This window comes from Anopheles coustani, chromosome 2 (assembly GCF_943734705.1).
Source record: "Anopheles coustani chromosome 2, idAnoCousDA_361_x.2, whole genome shotgun sequence".
Lineage (NCBI taxonomy): Eukaryota > Metazoa > Arthropoda > Insecta > Diptera > Culicidae > Anopheles > Anopheles coustani.
This window is the reverse complement of record NC_071289.1, coordinates 44910740-44922196: the sequence shown is the minus strand read 5'-3', so window position 1 is coordinate 44922196 and position 11457 is coordinate 44910740.

The following is an 11457-nucleotide window of genomic DNA, read 5'->3' as shown; positions in this document are numbered from 1 at the left end:
CTGCCAGTACAAACTCCCAACTTAACGACGGGAGTTGGCTTCACTGACTGTAGTGAGTTTTGCACTTTTCGCTCCGTGTGTAAACTCCAACATGCACGAATCGGTATCACCATTTAACTGTAGCTAGTAGCTTCTTATACTGTCTGTTCACTTCTGCCGCTGTGCTCTACTTCGCTTACAAATCTTCAACCACCAAACAGTATCTTGTTGTCAAACGTTTTTCAACTTTCAATAAAGCACTCACGTCGATACTTCTCTCTTTCGCGTACACTACGAGTTCGGTCGGTGTGGAATTTCTTGTCGTCGGCACAAATTAACAAAACGGTGCTCTCACACGGACTCACGGCGGTGAACTGGCTGGTGTCGGAAAAAGGTCATCAGATTTTATATCTCCTGCAAATCCTGCACCGTGCAAAGCGACGAATCAGAGGCGTTTCCTCGAGCAACACCACGGAGGGCGTTGCCGAGCGGTGTGTATGAGCAAGCGAGACGACGGGATCACACAGCAGGGACGCAACAGCGTGAGCGCGAGAGAGCGAGGTCGAAAGGAAAGCAAGATGACGGCGGGTTCGCTCGTGGCCGAGAGGTAAACACGCAGGGAAAATAATTGGAAGAAACGGTGTGGCCTATCTTCACAACGTCGCTGGCTGGACGTGAAAGAAGGAGATCGCATGAGCTGGTGAACAACACTCCATGATGGCGAACGTCCTCGGCTTGGTGCGAGCAGTTTGGGTAGCGACCGGGGTTGCGAGGGGCGATTGGAGCGTTTTGTTTGCCGCAAGGATTATTATCCTTTTGCGATTATTAGTGCATGATATGATATAACGCTCGACATCGGGCTGCGTTGGAAGAAGGTGAAGCTTTACGAGGCGAGCTCGCTCTCGTTCGCCTACTTCTTCGCTCCACCCGGCTGTGTAATTCCACGGCATCCGGTGCCAATGGAAAAGATAAAACATTCTATACATACCGTTCGGGGGTCCACTGGATACTCAGCCCCGTTGCTGGAGCTGATGGTTGTAGTTTGTTGCTGTATATTGTTTGTAGTTTTTTAACCTTCCGTTTGCATTCGCAAGCACGACCGACAGCGGTTTGGTTGTGTTGGTTCGTTTTTATAGGGTATAATCGTTTGAATACTCAAATAATTTGATACGCTTGCAAAATTAATAACAAAGTCCTACCGTCCGAACACCCCCACGCCGGGTGCACCGGTTCGGAACGGCCATGATGGTTTGAGGTTATGTGCACCGTTCCGCTGTAGATAGAGGTTGGATACATAAATCTGCCGGCCGTACATAGAGAGACCGGGGAGGATGGCGAGAGAAGTTAAATACAGATAACGAACGGTGAAACGGTCGTATATAAGCATAATACCAACGACGACAACGACGACGACGACAACGAGGGCGACGACGACAGCATGGATTCTGCTGCGGCGCATGGCCCTCGTCGGGGCCGGGAGTTGGGTCGGATGGGAGGGGACACGGATAATTTCCTCACCAACGATTTTGCAGCTAAACGGAGCAAGTTGGGACCCGATTTCCTTCCAAAACGACCCAACGCCATTGTATAACCTTTGTCCTCAGCCCGGACCGTCTTTTAAGCCGTGGGATGGGAGATGGGAACTTTGGCGAACGTTAGCGTTGGGCTTTTAGGATATCTCTACACGGGTTCGGTGGTGATGGTGGCGTAGCTGCCGGACGCAGACGCTGCTAAAATGCGCTCAAAATTTATGATTTTGGGTAAGTTTTTGAGCGTGGTTGATTATGGCGTTTATGCGCTGTATAATCGAACATTATTACGGGAAGAAAATTGATATAAAAACGGCACCCGGTAGCTGCACACAGAGGAGGTCAAGTAACGGCCCAATTCGCTCGCAACTAGTTCACTGTAATGAGCCATTCGTGTGTTCGTTTGTGTTTGTATGCGCGATAATTCGTTACATCGTTTCATTCTTTCTCCCCGGGGGTAGTGGTCTGCGTTAATGGAACGCCGTAGACTAACGCACTGGGCATCGTGCATCGGCAATCCACTGAACAAATATCATAAAACGGGACTCCGGCAGCCGCGATCGGTTGGGTAAAGGAGCCGGGCAGAGAACATTTATCCGATTACACCCTATGCCGGGGTAAGTGCGAAAACTAAACTAGTTTCCAGCCATCCAAATATCGGAATGCCCAAACGATAAACCTCGGACTCGTAAAAAAAGAAATTAAGAAAAACAAATATGGGACGAACCCGGCCTTCCTCCAGACGAGCACATTTCGAGCACACGGTTGCTTTCGATAATCGGCCAACAATGGCTAAAACAAATATGTCATTTTATTGGTCACAGCCCACCATTATGGTTCGAGCGGATCCTTTAAGGGTGGGTCGGAGAATGTCGAATTTTGGGCCGGCGGGGTAGCAGCCCGGGTAGGCTTCCGGTAGGTAGCAGGGGCTCGGGCTCGAACACGATCGTCATTTGGAGAGTCGTTAGAAGCTTTCCTCGCTGGCCCCGGAGAGCGCTTCCTAGGTACGGCCGCGGAAAAACCGTGACCAATTTGATGGGTCCTAAGCCCGGCCGTGTTTGTAAACCGATCGGTGAGGGCCACGGCGGGGCTGGCAGACAGGTGAGACGTTAAAACTCTTCCACGGGATGAGCAAGAAACAGAGGGCATTTTATGGCATACTCTGCTTATCAACCTGCATTTTCAAATCATGATAGCAAGAATCATGATTTTGCAAATTACCAAACTCAACTCATCGATCGGATATACTCAACTCATCGACTACTCACATAAGCATGACTAGATATCAGAAACACTTTCATGATCAAAAGATTCCTCTTCTTCTTCTTCTTATCTGGCCCGCTCTTAGTTGCGCCTGTCCTGCTGCCAGCTCGTTGTCACAAATCGTTCGCTAGAAAATTCGGTCCATGGCTGTAGCTTTCCATCCCCGTTGTCTCGTAGGTTCTGCTCCACTTGGTCTATCCACCGAGCTATACAATAGATTATTACAATAGTTTTCTTTTATGGTCCAAATCTAGAATACAACTTTTTTTAAATCAGAGAGCTCGAGCCCACGACAGTCGAATAATATACCGGTAATCCTTCAACAAGCTACATGAGTAAACCAATCAGCATTCGATCCGCGATTATTTACCAGCTAATACTAATCAATTGTGTCATTTGAAATATATTCTTAATGTCAGCAATAATAAATTCATAACAATTTACATTTCATGCAAAACAACAAATCTCCACCTTGTTATACAGTTATATTTTTCAACCGAGAAAAGGGCACAAAGCCGAACATGTGTTTCTATATTTCAACCGGTGTAGTCAGTTTTTTAATGAGAAATTGCTATTGTAGCTTGTTTCCAATGAGGAAAAATGTCAAAAAGATTGTCAAATAAAATCAACCCATAAAAAAAGCCATAGACACATGAAATTTGTTCTTTTAAAAAATGCAAGGCGTTGCTTTCCTATATAGCACTTACCATATATTAACCCTGTATTTTAGAACGACTAGTTCGCTACGCCTTCTATAGTTAGAACTTATCATAGGAAATTTTCAAAACAGAAAAATAAAAATTTTTCTTTGTCGCAGTGATTAGAGTTGATAGCCGAACTTCAAACGAATCAATTCAATTTCTTCATTGAGTGCAGAGTAGCGCCTACGATAGCATAGCCAGGGTAAAACTTTACCGAACCATCAGCTCATTAAAGATCTTTTTAGCTCAAACCATCCGTTGCAGGATATTTGTCTGTCCGAGATTGAATTTGGTTTATAAATGGCACATAATAGTTTAAAATCTTACTATTAAAGGTTTGTTTGTGCATTCTGCACTTGGCCAAAAACAACATTGTATATCGATTTTATTTTGTTTTTCAGAAAATGAAAACTCTAATGAGGATTTCTCATGTAAACTGACATCTCCACGAAAGTTTATACTGTACACGTTTATCGACCACTAAGTCGTATTTCTTCGCGGACGTGTTTAACTTTCTTTAAATATTTTCAATTCCGCGTTCATCCTAGATGTCTGATGTTGATGTTAGTTCATTACAAGATAAATTCGAGCTACTCAAGCTCCAAGAGTTGTTTTATTTCGTAGTCTCTTATTTCCCGGTTCCGGTTTCGTCGAACACTTTAGTTTCAGTCAAATTAACGATTTAGTTGATACGTAAATTGACCAGAAGCTTCTGTCATAGAAATCAATGAAAAAAATATAGTTAGAGAGCACAAGAAACTCTTGAACAGTATTTTTAAATGTGATTCGACCAAATTATGTTACCTGCACCAAGTGAAATACATTTGAAAAAATTGAAATCGTTTCACACGCAAGGCTCTTTTATCAAAGTAAAATAGATACAGACAGGCGTTTAATTTGCAATATTAGGCAAGACTCTACATGAGTGCTCAGTAATTTTATGTTTATTTCTTATTTCCAATTTACCGAAACAATACTTGCGCACGATAAGAAACTCATCGAAGACTCCGTTTTTCATTGTTAGGGGCATGGAAAACAATTCAACGCAAAACATCGATGCATCGATGGGCCGATGGGTCTTTGCCGTGGCAGAACCCATTTACAACGGGGGCAAAGGTTTGGCAATTGAGGTATACGAAATCATTAGGCAGTTGTACGTTTCTTTGCGTCCTTCTTCCCTCTCCCCGAGGGCAATTTTCCTCGTGTTTCTCCGGGCTCCATTCAAACCGACCCTGTTTTGCATTCGCATGGAAAAGGGTACAGTAGTAAAAGTGTAATGTGCCCCTTTTACCGCGCCAAACAGAGCAAATTACTGGCAAATGCTTGATATAATTGTCCTTCCTTTTCTCGTAAGAAAGAGCCCCGTAATGAGAGTCAAGCCGGGACCGAGCGGAGACACGGTGGAAGGGTTCGTCCGGTGTAAGGACCAACCAGCAGCCAGGGAAAGCGATGGAAAGCGACCATAACCATCTCCGTGTACGGGCCTTCAATATTCTTTATTTCACCCAAGCCTCGAAAAGGCTCGGCGGAGCTGAAAGGAGCCTTCTTGGGCAACCGGATTTTGCGATGAAAAAAAATCCTAGCATAGGTCGAGCGGGGCAAGCGTTATGGTTATGTAGCAGCGCATAACCGACCCCATCGGTTCGTAAAAAGCGGGAGTGTAGTTAAATTTCAATCGACAACGACGACGACGACCTTGTCGAGTACGGTATTGGGATGATATTTTTATGTTTATACAGCTTAATTAGTTCCAACCACCGCCGTCACCTTCTGCCTCGCCTCTTTGTCCGGGTACCGGGCCCACCGGATTGTTTGCTTATTTTCTCCGGCCCGGGACATCCCCGTATCCTTCTTCGCTGCTTCTCTTTGCCGATCCTTTGAACGCCTTCACGTATCCTTCCAACCCACCCTAGGACAGCCGGGTCGGAGCGGGTGGTGAGCGGTGTTAATAAGATTTCGTTATGCTCAGTAGGTGTTTAGTCCCTTCGGAACCCGCATGAAAATTAAGTTATATGGCTACCGAAAGGTTAAGCAATACATGTCAACCGGAGGCGAAATTGCTCCACAATATGCGAGGCGCGGAGGAAGAAACGAACGGGGACTCGCTGGGAGAGCTATCCCAGGTAGGTGGAAAAGGTGAAGAAAAAAGACAAAAAGACACTGAGAACCGAAGCCCGGAGAGCGGCGCAGCAAGAGTGTATGGAAAAGCGCACAATAAACAACAACAGTGGTTGGTGTAAACACACAAAAACAACCAGCAGCAGCAACAGCATCAGTAGTAGGACGAAAACAGCGGTAGCGTGGTCCATGGAGTCCCGGGCCATGGCGAATCATTGCGCTCCTTGCGCATCCCATCCCTTGTACTGGAACTGGAAGGACTTTCGCGCCGAAGATCCAATATGGCTGTCAAAAGACACATTAGTGCGGTTTCGTGGCCGTGAAAGGCTACTCCGTTCGGTTCGCTTCGGGAAGCGTGAAAGACGTTTCCGTTTTTAGAAATCCCTTTCATCGGACCCGCTGAAGCTGGTGCTCGCCATCTTAAGAAACCGGTCGCTAGCAATGAAGCCGTTAAAATTTGCCTGATTCTCACCGTCACCTTGTTGGTGGTGGAAAAAATAATCTTCCGCGTAAAACACTCCCAGCTTATGATGTATGACAGCCATATTGTGGGTTCGGGTAGGCCATAATTTTCGAGGAAATCATTGGGCATAAAAATAGCACCCCTCCTCCGGAGTTTGTTGGTTGGACGCATATGAAGCACCCTAGAACGTACGTTTTCTTTTCGAGAATCGAGAGCGGTTAAACGCAAAATTAATATCGATGAAATCCGGGCACAGCCGTGCTCTTGGTGGTAGGATATTTCTTAGGAATAAATGACCACTTTTTTGCTGTAGGTAAAACGCATCACCATGATTCTGTAGCCATTTCGTGCAACAATCGAAATAGAATTGGTTCTGGACGACTCGGAATGGCTCGAGGAGCTGTGGAAAACATGGAGCATCATTTGCAATGATATGGTAGGCCTATAAGGAGGCAACTACAGAAAAACGAAGCGTGTCGTAAATATGTGGTTTCTTATCAAATCGGTGTCAGTTGGCACCAACACAACTGCTCCGCTTTGGTAGTGGATTACGACGCATGCGCATGTCTGCTGTTTTTTGGGAACTATGCTCTCAAGCTCTGATGTTCAGCTGTTGCTAGTACATGAGCGTCCCCTTCCTGGAAAGGATAGCAATGGAGCCACGTATAGCTGGAGTATGAAAGAATGTCCTTCATAGCTGATTTGGTGTCCTTTTGTCTTGAACTGTCGCTCACACGTCCACAGATATGACTTTATCTTTTCGTCTCCGAACAAGGGTTTCGTTCTTTCAATCCTACTGTAATGATTGCTTAATCAAGTTCTAATTCAGTTCTTTTTATTTTGCTATCAATTCTAAGAAAGGTGCATTTTTGTTTAACGTCATTTGAATTGTGGCGTATCTTATCAGAGGATATAAAGTATTCCGCAAAATTGAGCATACAACTAAAGGAGAATTGCTTTTTGTATTATAACTCAAGGACTCATTGACAAAATGCAGTCTTCTAAATTAAATATTGTTGCTTATTTATTGAACAAATGAAATGTACAAATTACAGTTTTACTACTAGTTCCTTTTTTCTCTAAAAAAAATATTTGTAAAAACAGGCAGGTTTTAGCAACGCAAAAATGAGCATACACCTTCGTCTTTACTAAGCATAACTTGACTTTGAATGTGTCAAATAACGTCCATCTAGGAGCCTGGACTGTCTATAAATTAATAACTCTGGCATGTTATTTTTGACCTAAATGGCTATCCCAATTTGTACCAAGGATATCGATATGTTTTGCAACACAAAGTTTTTACGGGGACTTGAACTAACGGTCGAATGGTCACGATCTACAATACTGACAGAGGTGAAAAAGTGAAAAATAAAGGAACACACATAAACCTTACCAACAGAAGATGAAATTGATTTTTATAGTCAGTCAACGAACGAGGAATAGCTCGAAGACTAAGAATGAATCCTTACAAAGAATTCCAAAACATGTCTAGAAATTACTTGACACTCTTAGAAGGTACGTCAGTTTCAACATTATCTGGGTAATTGCTCACAGGAACACTTTGCTAGGTTCAATTACTTAAAAAACCTGGCTTTCAAAAGGTGTACATGATGATGGAACTGTGATTTGGATATGAAGTATGTTGAGACGTCAAAATTGTTCAAATAAAACGTTTTCTTCGTCTATTATCCTTAAATCGATCTATTAGAGTCTTTAAATAGGTGGATGATGTGGTAGCAACATGATTCGATGCCAGAGATTCACCAGTTGTCCCTCACATCAAGCCCGCTGAAGACAGCATTGTGCTATAAAGTTCAATGGCAGCTGAAAGAACTATAACTATGTAGTTTAGCGAAGCAATCGAGGACAAAATGGGTTATTTGAACAATATGAAACAAGACCAATAATCTATCGTGAAAAAAATCATCTCACTTTGTGACTACTGTCTCCAGTAGGACATCGATACAAACCTCACTTGGTACGTCTTGGTGTACTGGCATTGTATAATGTGCTTAAGTCACTTAAACCACTTCATGGTACATTTAGGGTGCTGATGAAAACACCAGTCGAAAAACAACGATCGACCAATGCCAACTTTGCGTTGATGAAAAAGACCCTTTTTCCGCTTATTTCCAAACTGTACATATTGGATACAACTAAGGTGGTCGCATTGCAAATACAATGTATCGCCATATGAATGTCTTTCCGTGCTTCGTGCAAAATATCCTTTTGTGAAGACCATAGCTTTTCTTGGTCATAAGAGACTAGTAAATTGTTAATGTGGCAAGTGAAGGTGATGAGCTATATGAGCGATACCTGTGGACTCTTGCTGAACCAGACATCGGATAATGTTGGCCACTAAACGACTTATTATTCATTCGCCTTTGCCAAGCGGTCTCTATCCAAAGTAGTATAGCACAAAGTTTGCGGAACACAAAAGAGCCAATAATCAAGCCGACAATTGGCTGAAATGAAACACAATTTATATGCATCCTTCGTGAATTTATTGTACAGAATATACAATAAAGTTATTCCATTACGATAATGAGGGGAAGTTTGTTTAACCTTGGTCGCAGGATTTCTCTTCCAACTTCTTTGCATATATACCAACGCATACAATATCGATCAGTTGAAAGCACTACTGGTTTGCCTATTGTTCTAAAACACAGCAGAAAGAAGCGAGGTTTGGGAAAGAACCAAATAAATCACTTTGGGTTGCATACTTTATTGAAGAGCAGTAAACAAATAAAGTCTGTTAAAAACTAAATGTCGGGGATAACGATAAGGAAAGGTTGGGAACATTATGATACCGTATAAAAGGTAGAAATCCCTTTCGAGGGAAACATATGCGATGGAACTGTGGAACCGACAATATTGTTTGCTTCACGTTAGAGGATTCATCAACGGCATTAAAACATAGAGTTTTGTTTGTATGTTCATTAGTTAACTTTAATGTAGCGTTTTGCCTTATTACACTGGCCACCAATGGCGAGATGCCGTAGTTATTGTACTGTCGACATTTAGTTTTGGCACGCTGTTTGACATAATAGTGTGATAAGGCAGGTCAACTGGGAGTGGGAATTTATGTAATTCACTTTCAGTTCATGCAGTTTTCGGCAGTTCAGAACTAAAATACCGATTGTTAATAAAGTTAAAAAAGAAACATGAATCAATTACAAATTAAGTTAAACATGCCATAATCAGGAATGGCAATAATCAACAAAAAAAATTCAATAGATTATGCTTCAAAAACATGCCAAAAAATAAGTATTCTAATAGGTACAGACTTTAGTCAAACAAAGATTTTCAATATTATAGGTAGTCTTTGAAGAATTAAAGAAAAATTTATTCAATTAGGCACCTGTTTTTGTATTTTTATGTACTACATAATTACACAGGGATTGCACTTACGTAGAACATGTTTTAGTATAGTTTTCATCGCCTTCCAAACCAAGCAAATCTTTGTTAAAATATTTCAGATTTTTTTATAAAACAAAGTATAGATGCTGTGCTATTTTCCTTCTATCGCGATATGGATATATCTATGTGATGTTTTCTCTGTCATAATTAGTGTTGGGTCAATTAACACTTTTCGATGTGCCGTACTGTGGTACCACATCCAATTTACTGTGCTGTGTATTTGTGGTAGGACAGTAAACAGTCATACAACGTCTCTATTTATTCAGCAACACCTGTTTGATTCATAATGGTCAGTGTGGTCATAATGTTCGATTCAAAAAGTGTGTGCGCGAGAGCAGAGTAACTCTGCGCGTAAAAAAATCACAAAAGGATGCAAAAGTATATTAGAATTGAACAATACAAAATTAGTACACAGTTTCTACGGAACAACACGGATAAAGTGCATAATTTTGCTTGATATTATGCATGCTCGATAAGGGCTGTAGCTTAACCTTAATATATAATTCATAATCAATTAGAACCAGTGTTTAAAATGTGTTCCTTATAAAACATTATTAGTTGTTAAAAGCTGATCTATTCGAAAATCCTGCTTTTGGAATTTTAGATTCTTGTCGTTTTTATTTCAAGTATATTTGTGCTTATCGCGCTTCAATTGTAGCCTTTTTTCGTATGGTGGCAGTTTTTTATACAAATAATAATGTTTGGATTATGTAATAACGATGTTCAAAATTTCAAAGACTGGACAATTTATTTCCTATCCTATGGTAGTTATGGAATTGGTACACCAAGAAACCAAAGAACGGTTCATACAAATTATTGGTATAACGTTATGACTGTATTATTTGTTAAAATTTTACTGTGGTACAACAATTTTTTCTGTGTCGTGTGTGGTGCCACACTTTACTGTGCTGTGTGTGTTAGGTAGTACAGTAGCACACGACCCAACACTAGTCATAATGTCGTAATACCAAATCGAAATGCAATTTGAAATAAAAGAATTATATTAATTAACAATTGGATTGATAACGCATACGAGCAATACATACAAATGATAATGTTTGCAATAATGATGTTATTTCAAAGATTTCGTAGATTAGAGTTTTGTTGACATTGGGACTTCATATAGTCATAAACGATTTATAACAACGAATTATAATTACTGTTTCTAAAAATATTGGTATGAGGTGCACTGCCCATACTCGCATATCAGTCCCATTTGACTTTTCATCACTTTTGAGTTAGCCCCATGACTAATGTTCATTTTCAATATATTTTCCAAAAAACTCTCAAAGTGGCCATTTAGTGCATGCTAATGTGAAAAAAATACCCAATTGACTGCGTCCCATATTGAAAGTACCCGCATAACAGTCCCATATAATATTACTTTGCTTAAATTAAAGAAAAGTCCTAGTTATTGAAACTTCAACAATTTTGTAATATAAAGTAATTAAAATAATCAACAAATGGTTGTAATTCAATTGTTTTTAACGAATTATACACTGATAAAGTGCAAATATCCGTATGGAATGAAAACCCGAACATCGACGTTTTGACGAGCAAGGTAAACAAAGTATGCTATAAGATGGGACTGATATGCGAGTACTTTTGCTTTCGCTTTCGAAAGTACCCACATATCGTGTCCCATCTAGTTTATTTTCACCATTTTAATATTAAAAACGTGTATTTTATATAAAATGTCATTCTCAGCGAAATGTTTATGTTACAATACAATAGTTGTGATCAACCAATCATGTATTTTGTATCACTAATAACAGCATGTTTTGCTAATGTAAAAATGTTCAACCGTTATTTTCTCAAAATGGTGATTTAGCAAATGGGACTCATATGCGAGTACGGGCAGTGCAATTTAATAACGAAAATTGAATAATGTACTTGTAAGTATCAAATAGTCGAAAATGTGCATAATATGCTTTAGCACGTTAACTGCCATGTCACCCAAAAGTGGATGACGGCAGAAATCAGT